The 20649-nt window shown below is 37.5% G+C and overlaps 2 pseudogenes; one reads left to right on the forward strand and one right to left on the reverse strand.

Annotated features, from left to right (window-relative positions):
• Positions 1–20649, reverse strand: part of LOC123948505 — a 372440-nt pseudogene that overhangs the window by 254241 nt on the left and 97550 nt on the right.
• On the forward strand, positions 18596–19472 carry LOC123948504 (annotated as a pseudogene).

Raw genomic sequence — 20649 nt, forward strand, 5'->3', positions numbered from 1 at the left:
AGTAGGCTCTTCACAGTTCAGAGAAACATGTGAATGCCAGTTTTGTGGGTGGGAAGGAGTGACAAAACAGACACGTGTTCCCACATGATAAGGTAGCAAAGATGGAAAAGAGAGAATCATGTCTGAAGAGAATGGAAAGCTACTAAGGGAAGAAGAACTAGAAGGACTAAGTTTAAAAATGGGGTATAAACTCCACTGAGGTGAGTGGTAACAGCTATTTTACTGTGAAAATTGTCACTTCTGGGTACAAGATGGAACTGATGATCCAAGTCTTATGTGCATTGACTGCTACTGCTGGGACATAATGAATCCACAGAGCTTTGGTCAGAGATTAGGGAATCTCAAAGACACCTCAGTCTATCTTTTGATTCATTTGTGAAGTCACATACTTCATAACATCCAAAAGAAAATATTATCTTTTTCTCTTACCATACTGTTTTAGAGGTTTATCACATTGTATTATTGGCAGTTTGTTCCTCTTTAGTAAGAATACTGTGCCACTGTATGGCTCTACCATATTTTGTATACTTATTCTAGCTGATGGGCATTGGAATTTTGTCCAGTCAATGGCCCTAGTGAACGATGAAATGTGAACACTCATGTACAAGCCTTCTTGTGGACATAAATTATCATTTCCCTTCAATTGATACCTAAGAGTGGAATTGCTGACATATACATTGTGTATTTTATTTTAACTTTTCTAAAAGATTTTATTTATATATTTGACAGAAAGAGACAGAGCAAGACAGGGAATACAAGCAGATGGATTGGGAGAAGGAGAAGCAGACTTCCGCAGACCTGGGAGGCCAATGCGGGGCTAGATCCCAGGAGTGAGACCTAAGCCAATGCGGAGGCTTAACCAACTGAGCCACACAATCACCCCATGTTACGTGTATTTTAACATATCAAATAATTGTCAAGTGTTTTCAAATATCAAATAATTGTCAAGTTTTTTCAAAGTGGTAGTGCTAATGTTATATTTCCACCAGCAATGTGTGAGAGTTTCTGTTTCCCTACAACTTCACCAAAAACTGGCATTGTCAGTCTTTTTAAATTTAGCATAGAGTTGTTCAAAATATTCTCTTACAACTCATACTTTCTGTAGGGTCCATAAAAATAGTATTTTAATGCATATGACTATATATGTCTATATGTATATAACTTATGCATGTGTTATATATACAATATAGAATCATGTGTGTGTGTGTGTGTGTGTGTGTGTGTGTGTGTGTGTGTACAATCCAATAACTGTTTGCTATCTTCACAGAATAGTAGCAAGTGCTCTGTTCACAGGATCACCTTGAATACTGATAACATCCTGTATGGTTGGTATTATTCCATCCATTTTATGATGAGGAGACAGTGTCAAAGACTTAGGTTGATGGTAATAATAACAATAACTATATTTACTAAATTGAATATTTAATGGCTCTGAGTATTTTTGCAGACATTTGCTGATTTAACCCCCACCACAAACCTGTAAGATAATTCCTGCTATTGATTTTATACTTTGTTTATACATAATATAATAGAAACATAGAGAGGTTAAGGTTCCTGCCAAGATCAAGATGCTAATTAATAGCAGAACCAAGGGGTGCCTGGGTGGCTCAGTGGGTTAAGCCGCTGCCTTCGGCTCAGGTCATGATCTCAGGGTCCTGGGATCGAGTCCCACATCGGGCTCTCTGCTCAGTGGAGAGCCTGCTTCCCTTCCTCTCTCTCTGCCTGCCTCTCTTCTGATTTCTCTCTGTCAAATAAATAAAATCTTAAAAAAAATAGCAGAACCAAGATTATTTCAGATTATAATAGTTAATGCCTTCCCTCCAGATTTTTGTCCATGTCCTTATTGCTATACTTAACAACACTGACGTACTAATCTCTTTTTAATATAACCACAATAATTATAAGTGCTTTAATACTACCTTGGAGGCAAGTGTATATAACACTATTACATTAGCAGACATGCCCACAGACACACAAAACACATACATGCACACACATCATTTGAATGTGAGTACAGACGATTTTTAGTTCTCCTATTTATAATGTGAGTTTAGCATCATTTCAAGATATAAGGCCAATAGATGCATAGTTTAATTTCATAGTTAGTACTTGTAAATAACAAATAGATACTGGATTTTTAAAATTTATTTGTAGGCACTGGCATGCAGACATTTGGGGTTAGTACCAAAAGTCATTTGCACAATTTGAATGCTGCTCCTAGGGTCTTCTCTTCATTTACCTGGGACTGTCTGAGGGCTGTGTGAGGAGAGGTGACAAGATGGTGGAGAAGCAGGAGGCACTAGCTAAAGTGAGCTGATTATCTACCAAAGAACTCTGATCACCCATAAAGTCAGTCTGAGATTAGAATTATAGACTTCTGGATCTCTACAGGACCAGAAGTTGCCAGTGGACAAAAGCGTTCCTGCGTGCACCTTGCCTGCACCGTGGTTGATACACTCAGCTACACATTCTGTCCGTCATCTCTCACAAAAATAATTAGGAGGAAGAATGCCCAAAAGAAGAAAAATAAAGAGACGATGTCCTCTCCATCAGAGCTATTATATATGGACATAAAGAGTATGTCGGTTTGTCTCCCTCCCAATCCCATCTCTTAATCTCACAAAACAAACTGGGGGTTGCTGGGGGGAGGTGGGATTGGGAGAGGGGGAGCGGGCTATGGACATTGGGGAGGGGAGGCGAACCATAAGAGACTATGGACTCTGAAAAACAACCTGAGGGTTTTGAAGGGTCAGGGGTGGGAGGTTGGGGGAACAGGTGGTGGGTGATGGGGAGGGCACGTTTTGCATGGAGCACTGGGTGTCGTGCAAAAAGAATGAATACTGTTACGCTGAAAAAAAATAAATAAATAAATAAAAAATTAGAATTTTGCAAAAAAAAAAAAAAAAAAAGAGTATGTCGGAAAGGGAATTCAGGCTAACAATAACCCAGGCAATGGCTAGGTTGGAGAAAGCCTTTAATGACAAAATGGAACTGATTAGGGAAGAAGTAAAAGCCACCAGGGATGATGTTACAATGCTCTCAATGAGTTTCAATCTAATCTAAATTTTATAACAGCTAGGATAACTGAGGCAGAAGATGGAATTAGTAATCTAGAGGACAAACTGATAGAGAAGAAGGATCAGGAAGAAGCCTGGAACAAACAGCTTAGAAGCCATGAAAACAGAATTAGGGAAATACATTATGCCATGAAATATTCTAATGTTAGAATTATTGGGATCCCTGATGGGGATGTTAAAGAAAGAAGTCTAGAAGATATAGTTGAACAAATTCTCCACAAAAATTTTCCCAATATGGAAAATGGAACTGGTGTTCATGTCCTAAAGGTAGAAAGATTTCCTACATCATAGAATCTAGAAAGACCTCAAGCCACCTGATTGTGTAAATGATGAATCATAATTTTAGACAAGAGCTCTTGAAAGCAGCTAGAGAGTGGAGATTCCTTACATAGAGAGGAAAGCCCATCAGAATAAAATCAGACATGTCCACAGAAACATGGCAAGCCAGAAAGGGCTGGGAAGAAGTATTCAGGGCACTGAATGAGAAGAATGTGCAGCCAAGAATACTTTATCCAGCAAAACTGACATTCAAAATGCATGGAGAGAAAAAGAGCTCCAAGAAGGATAGGTTTAAAATAGTATGTGACAAGAAAAAAAAAAATAGTATGTGACCACCAAGCCTGCACTACAAGAAATATTAAGTGAGGGTTCTATAAAAGAGGCAAAAGCCCTAGAATATCATTGAGCAGAAATTATGGAGACAATCTATAGAAATAAAGACTTCACAGGTAACAAAATGTCAATAACAACTTATCCCTCAATAATCACTCCTAACGTGAATGGCCTTAATGAGCCCAAGAAATGGGATGGGGTTGCAGATTGAATAAAATGACAGGACCCATCGATGTTATGATAGGAGACCTATTTGGAACCTAAGGATACAAGCAGACTGAAAGTGAAGGGATGGAGAAACATCTTTCGCACCAATGGGCCCCAAAAGCAGGCTGGGGTAGTGATTCTCATAAATGATAAATTAGATTTTAAACTAAAGACTGTAGTCAGAGATACAAAAAGACACTACAGAATTCTTAAAGGGTCTATCCACCATGAAGATCTAACACTTGTAAGTATTTATGCCCCCAATATGGGAACAGACAATTACATAAGAAAACTGTTAATCAAGATAAAGAGTCATATTGATATGAATACATTATTCGTAGGAGAACTTAACACACCACTCTCAGTAATAGATCATCCAAGCAGAAAATCAATAAACAAGAGCATTGAATGACACACTGGACCAGAGGGACCTTATAGATACATACAGAACATTCCACCCTAAAACAAGAGAATACTCATTCTTCTTGAGTGCACATGAAACCTTCTCCAGAATAGACCACATACTGGGTCAATAATCAAGACTCAACTGATACCAAAAAATTGAGATTATCCCCTGCGTATTCTCAGAACACAAAGCTTTGAAACTGGAGCTCAACCACAAGAAAAAGTTGGGAAGGAATTCAAACACCTGGAAGCTAAAGGCCATCTTGCTTAAGAATTTTTGGATCTCCCAGGAAATCAAAGAAAACTTAAAGAATTCATGGAAACCAATGAGAATGAAGACACTTCGGTCCAAAACCTATGGGAAATAACAAAGGTGGACCTAGGGGGAAATACATAGCCATCTAAGCCTCCTTCAAAAAAAAAAAAAATAAATAAATAAACCAGCTGTCTTTATACCTTAAAGACCTGGAGAATCAATGACAAATTAAGACAACTCCCCACATAAGAAGGAAAATAAAATTATAGCAGAGATCCATGAGATAGAAACAAGAGATACAGTAGAATACATCAGTGAAACTAGAAGCTGGTTTCTTGAAAGAATCAATAAGATCGATAAAGCATTGGCCAAACTAACCCAAAAGAAAAGTGAGAAGGATCAAATTAATTAAATTATGAATGAAAAGGGAGAGATCACAACTAACACCAAGTAAATAGAAACAATCATCAGAAATTATTATGAACAGTTATATGCCAATAAGTTAAGCAACCTAGGTGAAATGGATGCATTCCTGGAAAAGTATAAATTCAAAAACTGAACCACGAAGAAATTGCCAACATGAATAGACTGATATCAAGTAATGAGATTGAAGCAGTGATCAAAATCCGCCCAAAAAACAAGAGGCCAGGACCTAACAGATTTCCTGGGGAATTCTACCAAACTTTCAAAGAAGAAAAAACACCTATTCTCCTGAAGCTTTTTCAAAAAATTGAAGCAGAAGAAAAACTTCCAGACTCTTTTTATGAAGCACACATTACCGTGATCCCCAAACCAGGCAAAGACCCCACCAAAACCAAGAATTTCAGACCAATATCCCTGATGAATATGGATGCTAAGATTCTCAACCAGATCCTAGCTAATGGGATTGAACAGTACATTAAAAAGATTGTCCTCTCGGGGCGCCTGGGTGGCTCAGTGAGTTAAAGCCTCTGCCTTCGGCTAAGGTCGTGATCCCAGGGTCCTGGGATCGAGCCCCGCATTGGGCTCTCTGCTCCACAGGGAGCCTGCTTCCTCCACTCTCTCTGCCTACCTCTCTGCCTAGTTGTGATTTCTCTCTGTCAAATAAATATTAAAAAAAAAAGATTGTCCTCTCAATTGATGCATAAAAGCCATTTGACAAATCCAGCATCCATTCCTGATTTTAACCCTTCAAAGTATAGGGATAGAGGGAATATTCCTCAACCTTATGAAATCTATCTATGAAAACCGACAGCAAATATCATCCTCAGTGGGAAAAAGCTGACAGTCTTCCCTTTCAGATAGGAACATGACAAGGATGCCCACTCTCACCACTCTTGCTCAACATGGTAGTAGAAGTCCAACAGCAACCAGACAACAAAGAGAAATAAAAGGTATTCAAACTGGCAATGAAGAAGTCAAATTCTCTCTCTCTTGGCAGATGACATGATCCTTTATATGGAAAACGCAAAAGACTCCACCCCTAACCTACTAGAACACATTCTTCTATTCAGTAATAAGGCAGAAGACAGATCATATAGAGAAATCAGTTGCTTTCTTATACACTAATAATGAAAATACAGAAAGTCAAATTAGAGATTTGATTCCATTGTCTATAGCACCAAGAACCATAAGATAACTGGGAATAAACCTAACCAAAAAGGTAAACAATCTGTATTCAAGGAACTACAGAACACCCATAAAAAAAATTGAAGAAGAACAAAAAGATGTAAGACCATTCCATGCTCATGGATCAGAAAAACAAACATCGTTAAAATGTCTATACTGCTGTGACCAATCTATATTTTCAATGCCATTCTGATCAAAATCCCACCAGCATTTTTCAAAGACCTGGAACACATAATTCTAAAATTTGTATAGAATCAGAAGAGATCCCGAATTGCTAAGGAAATGTTGAAAAAGAAAAACAAAACTCGGAAAATCACGTTGCCTGATTTCAAGTTTTACTACAAAGCTGTGATCACCAAGACAGCATGGTACTGTCATAAAAACAGACACGTAGGCCAGTGGAACAGAGTAGAGAGTCCAGATATAGACCCTCAGCTCTAAGGTAAAAATCTTCAACAAAGCAGGAAAAATATCCAGTGGATAAAAGACAGTCTCTTTAACAAATGGTGCCAGGAACATTGGACAACTATGTGTAGAAGAATGAAATTCGACCATTCTCTTCCACCATACACAAAGATAAACTCGAATTGGATAAAAGAACTCAACATGTGGCAGGAATCCATCAGAATCCTCATGGAGAACATAGGCAGTAACCTCTTTGACATCAGCCACAGCAACTTCTTTCAAGATATGTCTCCAAAGAGGGGGAGGAGTCAAGATGGCAGAGAAGTAGCAGGCTGAGACTACAGCAGGTAGCAAGAGATCAGCTTGATAGCTTATCTAAACATTGCAAACACCTACAAATCCAACAGGAGATTGAAGAGAAGAACAGCAATTCTAGAAACAAAAAATCAACCACTTTCTGAAAGGTAAGACTGGCGGAGAAGTGACTCTAAAATGATGGGAAGATAGACTGCAGGGGAAGGGGCTGGCTCCCAGCAAGTGGCAGAGCAGCGGAGCACAAAATCAGGACTTTTAAAAGTCTGTTCCACTGAGGGACATGGCTCCAGAGGCTGAAGCGGGGTGAAGCTCACACTGGGTCAGCGTGGCCCAGGTCCCGCAGGGTCACAGAAGGATCGGGGGTGTCGGAGTGTTGCAGAGCTCGCAGGTGTTAGAATGGAGAAGCCAGCTACAGAGGCAGAGGTGAGGACTGAACTCTCAGCTCGGGGTTATCTTGAACTGGTCACGGGCTGGGTGAGCTCGGAGCATGGCTGGAGGCTGGGGATACGGGAATGATTGGGTGCTGTCCTCTGGGGGCGCACTGAGGAGTGGGGCCCCAGGCTCTCGGTTCCTCCGGGCCAGAAACTAGGAGGCCGCCATTTTCATTCCCGTCCTCCGGAACTCTACGGAAAGTGTTCAGGAAACAGAAGCTCCCAAAAGCAAACCCGAGTGGATTACTTAGTCCGGCCCCTGGTAAGGGCAGTGCAATTCCACATCCGGCAGAAACTTGAGAGTCACTAGAACAGGCCCCTCCCCCAGAAGATCAACAAAATATCCAGCCTGGATGAAGTTCATCTATCAAGGAAAGCAGGTTCAATACCTAAGAAAGCAGCGGAATTCCAGAGGAGGAGAAAGCAAAACACGGAACTCATGGCTTTCTCCCCATGATTCTTTAGTCTTGCAGTTAATTCAATCTTTTTTTCAATTTTTTTCTTTCTTTTTTCTTCTTCTGCTAAATTTTTAAAAAATTTACCCTTTTCTTTTTTAACGTTTTTTGACTAGTTTCTCTAAAATATATATTTTTTCTTTTTTTTTCTATTTTTTATTTGTTTTAATTTTTAATTATTTCTTTTTTTTTCTGAACCTCTTTTTATCCCCATCTGCCTCCACCCCCCACAATTTGGGGTCTCTTCTGATTTGGTTACAGTGCAGTTTTCTGGGGTCTTTGCCACCCTTTTAGTATTTTATTTGATCCTTCATATCCTCTTATCTGGACAAAATGACAAGGCAGAAAAAATCACCACAAACAAAAGAACAAGAGGCAGTACCAAAGGAGAGGGACATAATCAACACAGACATTGGTAATATGTCAGATCAAGAGTTCAGAATGACGATTCTGAAGATTCTAGCCTGGCTTGAAAAAGGCATGGAAGATATTAGAGAAACCCTCTCTGGTGATATTAAAGCCCTTTCTGGAGAAATTAAAGAACTAAAATCTAACCAAGTTGAAATCAAAAAAGCTATTAATGAGGTGCAATTAAAAATGGGGGCTCTCATTGCTAGGACAAATGAGGCAGAAGAAGGAATTAGTGATATAGAAGACCAAATGACAGAGAATAAAGAAGCCGAGCAAAAGAGGGACAAACAGCTACTGGACCACGAGGGGAGAATTCGAGAGATAAGTGACACCACAAGACGTAACAACATTAGAATAATTGGGATTCCAGAAGAAGAAGAAACAGAGAGGGGAGCAGAAGGTCTATTGGAGAGAATTATTGGAGAGAATTTCCCTAATATGGCAAAGGGAACAAGCATCAAAATCCAGGAGATGCAGAGAACCCACCTCAAAGTCAACAAGAATAGGCCCACACCCCGTCACCTAATAGTAAAATTTACAAGTATTAGTGACAAAGAGAAAATCGTGAAAGCAGCCCGAGAAAATAAGTCTGTAACATAGAATGGTAAAAATATTAGATTGGCAGCAGACTAATCCACAGAAACCTGGCAGGCCATAAAGAGCTGGCATAATATATTCAGAGCACTAAATGAGAAAAACATGCAGCCAAGAATACTGTATCCAGCTAAGCTATCATTGACAATGGAAGGAAAGATAAAAAGCTTCCAGGACAAACAAAAACTGAAAGAATTTGCAAACACCAAACCAGCTCTACAGGAAATATTGAAAGGGGTCCTCTAAGCAAAGAGAGAGCCTAAAAGTAGTAGATCAGAAATAGACAATATACAGTAACAGTCACCTTACAGGCTAATAATGGCACTAAATTCATATCTCTCAATAGCTACCCTGAATGTTAATGGGCTAAATGCCCCAATCAAAAAACACAGGGTATCAGAATGGATAAAAAACCAAAACCCATCAATATGTTGCCTATAAGAAACTCATTTTAGACGTGAAGTCACCTCCAGATTTAAAGTGAGGCAGTGGAAAACAATTTACCATGTTAATGGGCATCAGAAAAAAGCTGGGGTGGCAATCCATATATCAGATCAATAAGATTTTAAACCAAAGACTATAATAAGAGATGAGGAAGGACACTATATCATAATCAAAGGGTCTGTCCAACAAGAATATCTAACAATGTTAAATATCAATGCCCCTAACGTGGGAGCAGCCAACTATATAAACCAATTAATAACAAAATCAAAGAAACACATCAACAATAATACAATAATAGTAGGGGACTTTAATACTCCCCTCACTAAAATGGACAGATCATCCAAGCAAAAGATCAACAAGGAAATAAAGGCCTTAAGTGACACACTGGACCAGATGGACATCACAGATATATTCAGAACATTTCATCCCAAAGCAACAGAATACACATTCTTCTCTAGTGCACATGGAATATTCTCCAGGAGAGATCACATCCTGGGTCACAAATCAAGTCTCAACCAGTATCAAAAGATTAGGATCATTCCCTGCATATTTTCAGACCACAATGCTCTGAAGCTAGAACTCAATCACAAGAGGTAAGCTGGAAAGAACCCAAATACATGGAGACTAAACAGCATCCTTCTAAAGAATGAATGGGTTGACCAGGAAATTAAAGAAGAATTGAAAAAATTCATGGAAACAAATGATAATGAAAACACAATGGTTCAAAATCTGTAGGACACAGAAAAGACACTCCTGAGAGGAAAATATATAGTGGCACAAGCCTTTCTCAAGAAACAAGAAAGGTCTCAAGTACACAACCTTACCCTACACCTAAAGGAGCTGGAGAAAGAACAAGAAAGAATCCCTAAACCCAGCAGGAGAAGAGAAATCATAAAGATCAGAGCAGAAATCAATGAAATAGAAACCAAAAAAAAAAAAAAAAACAAAACAGTAGAAAAAATCAATGAAACTAGGAGCTGGTTCTTTGAAAGAATCAATAAGTTTGATAACCCCTGGCCAGACTTATCAAAAAGAAAAGAGAAAGGACCCAAATCAATAAAATCATGAACGAAAGAGGAGAGATCACAACTAACACCAAAGAAATACAGACAATTATAAGAACATACTGTGAGCAACTGTACGCCAACAAATTTGACAATCTGGAAGAAATGGATACATTCCTAGAGACATATCGACTACCACAACTGAACCAGGAAGAAATAGAAAACCTGAACAGGCCCATAACCAGTAAGGAGATTGAAACAGTTATCAAAAGTCTCCAAACAAACAAAAGCCCAGGGCCAGACAGCTTCTCAGGGGAATTCTACCAAACATTTAAAGAAGAACTAATTCCTATTCTCCTGAAACAGTTCCAAAAAATAAAAATGGAAGCAAAAGTTCCAAACTCATTTTATGAGGCCAGCATCACCTTGATCCCAAAACCAGACAAGGATCCCAGCAAAAAAGAGAACTACAGACCAATATCCTTAATGAACACAGATGCAAAAATTCTCACCAAAATACTAGCCAATAGGATTCAACAGTATATTAAAAGTATTATTCACCACGATCAAGTGGGATTTACTCCAGGGCTGCAGGGTTGGTTCAACATCCACAAATCAATCAAGGGGATAGAACACATTAATAAAAGAAAGAATAATAACCGTATGATATTCTCAATAGATGCTGAAAAAGCATTTGACAAAGTACAGCATCACTTCCTGATCAAAACTCTTCAAAGTGTAGGGATAGAGGGCACATATCTCAATATTATCAAAGCCATCTATGAAAAACCCACCGCAAATATCATTCTCAATGGAGAAAAACTGAAAGCTTTTCCGTTAAGGTCAGGAACACAGCAGAGATGTCCATTATCACCACTGCTATACAACATAGTACTAGAAGTCCTAGCCTCAGCAATCAGACAACAAAAAGAAATTAAAGGCATCCAAATCGGCAAAGAAGAAGTCAAACTATCACTCTTCGCAGATGGTATGATAATATATGTGGAAAACCCAAAAGACTCCACTCCAAAACTGCTAAAACTTGTACAGGAATTCAGCAAAGTGTCAGGATATAAAATCAATGCACAGAAATCAGTTGCATTTCTGTACACCAACAACAAGACAGAAGAAAGAGAAATTAAGGAGTCAATCTCATTTACAATTGCACCCAAAACTATAAGATACCTAGGAATAAGCCTAACCAAAGAGGCTAAGAATCTATATGCAGAAAACTATAAAGTACGCATGAAAGAAATTGAGGAAGACACAAAGAAATGGACAAATGTTCCATGCTCCTGGATTGGAAGAATAAATATTGTGAAAATGTCTATGCTACCTAAAGCAATCTACACATTTAATGCAATCCCTATCAAAATACCATCCATTTTTTTTCAAAGAAATGGAACAAATAATCCTAAAATTTATATGGAACCAGAAAAGACCTCGAATAGCCAAAGGAATATTGAACAAGAGAGCCAAAGTAGGTGGCATCACAATTCTGGACTTCAAGCTCTCTTACAAAGCTGTCATCATCAAGACAGCATGGTACTGGCACAAAAACAGACACATAGATCAATTTAACAGATTAGAGAGCCCAGAAATAGACCCTCAACTCTATGGTCAACTAATAGTCTTCAAAGCAGGAAAGGATGTCCAATGGAAAAAAGACAGCCTCTTCAATAAATGGTGCTGGGAAAATTGGACAGCCACATGCAGAAAAATGAAATTGGACCACTTCCTTACACCACACACGAAAATAGACTCCAAATGGATGAAGGACCTCAATGTGAGAAAGCAATCCATCAAAATCCTTGAGTAGAACACAGGCAGCAACCTCTTCAACCTCAGCCACAGCAACATCTTCCTAGGAACATCGGCAAAGGCAAGGGAAGCAAGGGCAAAAATAAACTTTTGGGATTTCATCAAGATCAAAAGCTTTTGCACAGCAAAGGGAACAGTTAACAAAACCAAAAGACAACTGACAGAATGGGAGAAGATATTTGCAAACGACATATCAGATAAAGGGCTAGTATCCAAAATCTATAAGGAACTTAGCAAACTCAACTCCCAAAGAACAAACAATCCAATCAAGAAATGGACAGAGGACATGAACAGACATTTCTGCAAAGAAGATATCCAGATGGCCAACAGACACATGAAAAAGTGCTCCACATAACTTGGCATCAGGGAAATACAAATCAAAACCACAATGAGTTATCACCTCACACCAGTCAGAATGGCTAAAATTAACAAGTCAGTAAATGACAGATGCTGGTGAGGATGTGGAGAAAGGGGAACCCTCCTCCACTGTTGGTGGGAATGCAAGCTGGTGCAACCACTCTGGAAAACAGCATGGAGGTTCCTCAAAATGTTGAAAATAGAACTACCCTATGACCCAGCCATTGCACTACTGGGTATTTACCCTAAAGATACAAACATAGTGATCCGAAGGGGCACGTGTACCCGAATGTTTATAGCAGCAATGTCTACAATGGCCAAACTATGGAAAGAACCTAGATGTCTCAACAGATGAATGGATAAAGAAGAAGTGGTGTATATATACAATGGAATACTATGCAGCCATCAAAAGAAATGAAATCTTGCCATTTGCGATGATGTGGTTGGAACTAGAGGGTTTCGTGCTTAGTGAAATAAGTCAATTGGAGAGAGACAACTATGATCTCCCTGATATGAGGACGTGGAGATACAACATGGGGGGTTAGGGGGATAGGAGAAGAATAAATGAAACAAGATGGGATTGGGAGGGAGAAAAACCATAAATGACTCTTAATCTCACAAAACAAACTGGGGGTTGCTGGGGGGAGGTGCGGTTGGGAGGGGGGAGGTGGTTATGGACATTGGGGAGGGTATGTGCTATCATGAATGCTGTGTAGTGTGTATACCTGGTGATTCACAGACCTGTACCCCTGGGGATAAAAATACATTATATGTTTATTAAAAAAAAAAAAAAAGAAAGGATGAATACCCAACTTTTGTAGCAACATGGACGGGACTGGAAGTGATTATGCCGAGTGAAATAAGTCAGCAGAGAGACTCAAGTATCATATGGCTTCACTTATTTGTGGAGCATAACACATGACATGAAGGACATTGGGAGGTGGAGAGGAGAAGGAAGTTGAGGGAAATTGGAAGGGGAGGAGAACCATGAGAGACTATGGACTCTGAAAAACAACCTGAGGGTTTTGAAGGGGCGGGGGTGGGAGGTTAGGGGAACCAGGTGGTGGGTAATAGGGAGGGCACGTACTGCATGGAGCACTGGGTATTGTGCAAGAACAATGAATACTGTTATGCTGAAAAAATAAATAATTTAATTAAAAAAAAAAGATATGTCTCCAAAGGCAAAGGAAACAAAAACGAAAATTAATTTGGGGACTTCATCAAGATCATAAGATTCTGCACAGCAAAGGGAACAGTCAACAAAATAAAAAGGCAACCCACGGAATGGGAGTATATATTCACAAATGACAATACAGACAAAGGGCTGATATCAGGATCTATAAAGAACTCCTCGAACTCAACACACACAAAGCAGATAATCATGTCCAAAAATGGGCAGAAGAAATGAACAGACACTTTGCCAATGAAGACACACAAATGGCTATTAGACACATGAAAAAATGTTCATCATCACTAGCCATCAGGGAGATTCAAATCAAAACCACATTGAGATAATACCTTACACCAGTTAGAATGGCCAAAAATAACAAGTCAATAAACAATGTGCTTTGGAGAAGATATGGAGAAAGGGGAACACTCTTACATTGTTGTTAGGATGCAAGTTGGTACAACCACTTTCAAAAATAGTGTGGAGATTCCTTAAGAAATTAAAAGTAGAGCTTCTGTATGACTCTGCAATGCACTACTGGGTATTTACCACAAAGATACAGATGTAGTGAAAAGAAGGGCCACCTGTACCCCAATATTCATAGCACCAATGGCCACAGTCGCCAAACTGTGGAAAGAACCAAGAAACCCTTCAACAGACAAATGGTTAAGGAAGATGTGGCCCATGTATACTATTGAGTATTATGCCTCCATCAGAAAGGATGGATACCCAATTTTTGTATTAACATGGACAGGATTGGAATAGATGAAGCTGAGTGAAATAAGTCAAGCAGAGAGCCACTTATCATACGGTTTTGCTTCTTTGTGGAGCATAAAACATAACATGGAAGATGGGAGATGGAGAGAATGGAGTTGGGGCAAATTTTAGGGGGAGATGAACTACGAGAGACTGTGGACTCTGAAAAACAATCTGAGGTTTTTTAATGGGCAATGGGTGGGAGGTAGGGTTAGCCTGTTGTGGGTATTATGGAGGGCACGTATTGTATTGAGCACTGAGTGTGCTGTATAAACAATTAATGCTGGAACACGGAGAAGTAAATAAAAAATAAATATTTTTTTAATTGGAATTTGTCAAAGTTTTAAAACACAGTGCTTATCAGATAACACCACTTTTAAAAAATGACAAGGCAATCCATGGAATAGGTGAAAATTTTAAAGATATACATAATACACATATGACAAACACCTATATTATATATAAAGAACATTTAGAACTTAGTAATAAGGAAACCAGAACCCCTTAGGTTTAAATATTATGCAAACTACTTGAACAAAAATGTATAAAAGAAGGTATACAAATGGCTAATAATAAGATGAAAAAAAAAAAAACCCTCAACATTATTAGTCATCTGAGAAAACACATTAAAACCACAACAATACATCACCACAGGTCTCCTAGAGTTACTCAAAGGAAACAACAGTACTAAATGACATAGTTGTAGAACAATTGGGACTCTTCTTGTGTTTTGATCTGCCTCCACAATTTTAATGGTGCCTAGTATTCTATGCTGAACAAACCATGAATCCCAAAGATAACTAGTTGGGAGCTTCTTAGAGTTTGTTTTTACTCCCTGTCTCCTAGTGATTGTGAAAACAAACAAACAAGAACAGCTTTTGGAGTCAAGAACCTTAAAAAGCCAGCCATTGATTTCATGCCCTCACTGCTCTAGCTCTCAAGCAATCTGAAGCAGGTTCCAGAGAAGTAATATTATTGCTAAGGAGGCAAAAGTTCTCTTTGACATGAATCAATAGTTTAGCTACATCACAGGTCACCACACTGGAATTATGCCATTTTTCTACTTGCCTAATATTCTGCTTTCTTAGAAGCTCAGGTTCATTTAGAGAACGGGTATTCCTATGTGCTTCATTCCAAGTACAGGCCATGCAATTCCCTATTCACAACTGGATGTTTGTCAAACATGTCTCTTTAGCATGGTTTCTAAGACAAATCCTTTCTATGAGAGGAGATAATTAATTCTTGGGAGAAAAAGTAACAACACCATGGCAAGATCCTTGAACCTATGGAAAACTCTTTAAATATGCTTGCACTGTAAGGTAAATACAATTTTTGTTGATTCCATTTGCAGAACAAGATTAATATGATCAGAATGACCATTTGAACGTGTTTATCTATACATCTTGCTTCTTCCCTATGGGACCAGAGCCATCTGTAGATGACGTCTCCATATTTTTTTCCAAAATAATCCATTCTAAATTGAAATCCCAAATGTTCTGTAAAAGCTTTCTGAGGCTTTAGGCTAGAAGGGAAGCTTTTGATTGATAAAAACTCTTTCTTAAAAACTTGACTTGGTATCAAATTATTTGATCAGTCTCTTATTGGCTGTGCCTTATCTTTCATATTGAAATTTATCTATCTGAGAGGAGGTCAATTTGAAGATGGGATTATTTCTGAACACCTCCAAATATCATTAAGATCTTCTAAGTCTATAAGGTAAGTCTTCAATATTGCTGATTCATCTTAAATATTGTTGCCTCCCATATATATTAGTCATTGTTTCAGTCCCTTCAAATATAGTATTCAAGTATTCCATCCTCGTCCCATTTCTTGAAAAGGTAGTTGGTAAATATCATTCATCTAAGCTGACAGGAAAAATTTTGAAACTCAAGGAATTGAAGGAAATTGTAGGACCCTGCTCTTTGTCACCAAACAGCATGCTTTTGCAATGAGACAATTAGTTTAATAAATCTAGACTAATCATGAGAATGAAAACACAATGGAAATACATTTCTCACATAGAAGAGATGTAATTATGAATAACAACAACACATAGCATCAGTTGTGTTATCCAAGCATGAATGGAGAATTCTTTCTGGTAACAAAGGCTATGGATAATTGAGTCTGCATGCTTTCTTTAAAAGTAGAATTGGAGAGGATTCTTCCTGAAATCATGCACAGTTAAATGATTGCATTATTATCACTCAAAATGTCAATAATTCCTATATCCTAGGTGCCTACACAGTTACAAAATAGATGAAAGTCCTCTGTGCGTACAACACAGTAGAGATATGTTCAAGTAAGTTTCCTTAAAAAATTCTCATGAAAATCTCTCATATGGATATGATTAATCTTACTTTATAGATGAGGAAACAAGGATGTAATGTGTTTAAAGGTCCTCCAGGTAAAAGAAGATGCAAGTGGAAAAATCAGAATTTTAACCTTGTCTTTTTGATTTTCAAACCAAAGCACTTAACCACAATGGAAATCTTTTTCAATGTTTAACAGATGGTTTGAAATCTTTTTTTTTTTTTTTTTTAGATTTTATTTATTTACTTTACAGACAGAGATCGCAAGTAGGCAGAGAGGCAGGCAGAGAGAGAGGAGGAAGCAGGCTCCCCGTGGAGCAGTGAGCCTGATGTGGGGCTCGATCCCTGGACCCTGGGATCATGACCTGAGCCAAAGGCAGAGGCTTTAACCCACTGAGCCACTCAGGTGCCCCCAGATGGTTTGAAATCTTGACTGAAAACTAAAACAAACAAACAAACAACAAAAACAGATGGTTTGCTTTGGAGGCAGATTATAGTAGGGAAAAATAAGTCTGAGGGTGAAGTCAAGATTAAAAGAGCTTTCAATAAACATAGTACCACATTTTTTAATTTTTATTTGACTTTTTAAATTTTTTTACTTGATAATTGGGAGTTCAGGCATATCATTTTGTTGTGTGTGTGTGTTTGTGTGTGTGTTCTAATGAAATTGTGTAATAGACACTTGCCTCCAAATTAGTAATAAAGCAATTATTATTGTGTTCATATAAAAAAGATAATTAGTTCAATGTTGTTAATTATAACAATATAGAGCATGGGTGATAATTTAGAGGAAAACCATAAAGAAGTATATTCTGAACTAATCTTAGTTTTTGCTCTTAAATTACCATCTTGATCTTGGCAGGATCTTTACCTCCTCTATGTTTCTATTACTTAACATATAAAATAATTGTTAAAACAAGAGCTGGAGTTATCTTACAATTTGTGGCGGGAACTAAATCAGCAAATATCTACAAAAACACTGAAGACCACTAAATATTCAATTTTATTAAATATTGTTATTGTTATTATTACCATCAAACTAATTCTCTGACACTGATTCCTCATCTCAAAATGGATGGAATAACACCAAACAAATGGGATGTTATCGGTATTTAATGAGATCCCATGTATACAACACTTGCTATTATACCATGAACATATTAATCAAATATTAAATGCTCTCTCTCCCTCTCTCGCTCTCTCTCTCTGTGTATATCTATATATCTATATAGATATATAATTATATCTATATATAAATATATAGATATCATTAGCAAATATAATATTATTATATATAAAATATAAACATCATTAGTTATTTTATAGTAGCTTTTTTATACTTTATGTATGCAAAAACAACGTCCTGTTAATACTATGTCTGCTATAATAATTAATCTCTTAACTGGGGTTTCTATCTCTGGCTTCCAACCTTCTTACTGAAATTCACCCCACTTCATCCAAGACACATGAAGATCTTTATTAAAATTTTACCTTTATTATCTCTTCTTCTAATTCCTCTTCACTTTCCCATGTATGATTTCATTTTCTTCTCATGGCTTCCCACTTCCTAAGGATAACGGGAAAATTCCTAACCTTTCATTCATAGCTTTTACATCATAAACTTCCTCCCTTTTCTTACTTAACTGACAGTATGTATACAATTGACGACTTCCTGTTATATGACTAATCACCTCAGATGACAAAGTGTGCACAAATCTCCTGCCTGTGTGTTTACAAAGTTCCCCATGGGCATACTCACAGAAACTTCAACTAGAAAATAATTTATGTAATCTTAAAGAACTCATAATTTATTTTCTATCTCAGAAAAACACATGAGAATCCACAATTCAATAGAATCTAGGTATGTATTTCTTACTAGGTGAAAAAGCTTAATACATTCAAGGTTATATTAATCCAAAGGAATTTTTTCAGGTAATGCAATTATTCATAATATGAAATAATGGAGAACAGAAACAACGTGACAGAGTTTGTTCTACTGGGGCTCACAGAGAATCCGAAGATGCAGAAAATCATATTTGTCATCTTTCTGGTGATTTACATCATCTCTGAGGTAGGAAATATGCTCACCGTGGTCACTATCTCTGCCAGCCCATTATTGGGGTCTCCCATGTACTGTTTCCTGGCCTATCTCTCTTTCATTGATGCCTGCTATTCTTCTGTTAATACCCCTAAACTGATCATAGATTCACTCCGTGAAAAGAAGACCACCACATTCAATGCATGTATAATCCAAATCTTTGGAGAACATTTCTTTGGAGGTGCTGATATCATCCTACTTACTGTGATGGCCTATGACCGCTATGCGGCCATCTGCAAGCCATTGCACTACACGACCATCATGAATCGGCGGGTGTGTGGCCTGTTAATGGGAGTGGTGTGGGTGGGAGGCTTTCTTCATGCAGCCATACAGATCCTCTTTATCATCCCTTTACCCTTCTGTGGCCTTAATGTCATAGATCATTTTATGTGTGATCTGAATCCTTTGCTCAATCTTGCTTGCACTGATACCCACACGCTAGGGCTCTTCGTTGCTGCCAACAGTGGTTTCATCTGTGTCTTCCTCTTCCTCCTCTTGATCGTCTCCTATGTGGTCATTCTGCGTTTCCTAAGGAACAGTAGTTATCCTATTCTTTGTGCCTTGCATTTTTGTGTACATGAGACCTGTGACTACTTTATCTATTGATAAAGCAGTCTCAGTGTTCTACACTATGATAACGCCGATGTTAAACCCGTTAATCTATACTCTGAGAAATGACCAGATGAAAAATGCCATTAGGAAATTGTGTAGTAGAAGAGTTATTTCAAGTGAGAAATAAATACGCTTGGAGCTGAGCACTGATTCAATGAAAACAAAGTTCAAAAGACATATTGGAAGTTCTCAGAAATGAATGCCTACCAAATAAAGAAAAAATAAACTACTGTGCTAACTTCTGAACTGAATGGAGCAGAAATGTGTGCAAAAAAGAAAAAACTAACTATAGCTTTTCATATATATATATATATATATATATATATATGCACACACGCACACAACATATAGTATAGGCATATATATATTTATATTCACTATAAATATTCATTATATATAAAATCTAACATATTTTATTAAGAATCCTGCTCATTATTATGTACCAATATTGATCATAACATGCTTTCCTTAAAATTAGAGTCTAAAATGTCTATAGCATTGTAAAAGTGAGCGCTTTAACCTCTGAGGGGTAACAAATATTACCCCAAGTTTCCAAATTCTCTCATAGACTTCAGAGTCATATTGTATTGTTCATATTACCTGGCTTAGGCTGCTAACCCATTACAAAGAATCGTGACTCAAATTAATGAACATCTTATTATCTAAGAGGAATTTCTATTAAATAAAGTCACACTCCATAGAGTACTTGACTATTTATTAAAAACAGTTTCTACAAGTCAGCACAATGTCTCAGGCACAATAAATATCAAATGAGTCAATAATGGCATGAAGGAAGTTGAATAACATCAAGAAAATTTGGACCAAAAAAATAATAGTGGAGACAAGAGACTTTTTTCCTGTTATTATCTGATTCACAGTGAGATTTCTAACAAGAACTCTTTTAGAAATGACAATTTTTTGAACTCCTGATTAAACTATGTATTTACAAAGATTGAAACTGAGATTCCCAATGAAGGAGCAAATATCTTACATTGATATTTTCCCTGCTTTCAGCAAGATTTCATCATCATATGAATGTGAACTGTTCATGCCATTTTTCTGTTAATTACATTATTTCTAGGTAATATTGCATTATGAAAAGCTTTTAAAAATATGTGTTCCATCTATGCACAAAACAACTTCAGGAAAATATATTCCATTTATATATCTGTGTGTGTGTGTGTGTGTGTGTTATTCCCTATTCATTAATTAATAGATATTTCTAGACAAAAAATATATTAGACACATTGATGATCGCAGGGCCTTCAGTGATGAATAGAACAGAATAAAGTTCTTGCGATCAA

The sequence above is a fragment of the Meles meles genome, chromosome 8, assembly GCF_922984935.1.
Source record: "Meles meles chromosome 8, mMelMel3.1 paternal haplotype, whole genome shotgun sequence".
Classification (NCBI taxonomy): domain Eukaryota; kingdom Metazoa; phylum Chordata; class Mammalia; order Carnivora; family Mustelidae; genus Meles; species Meles meles.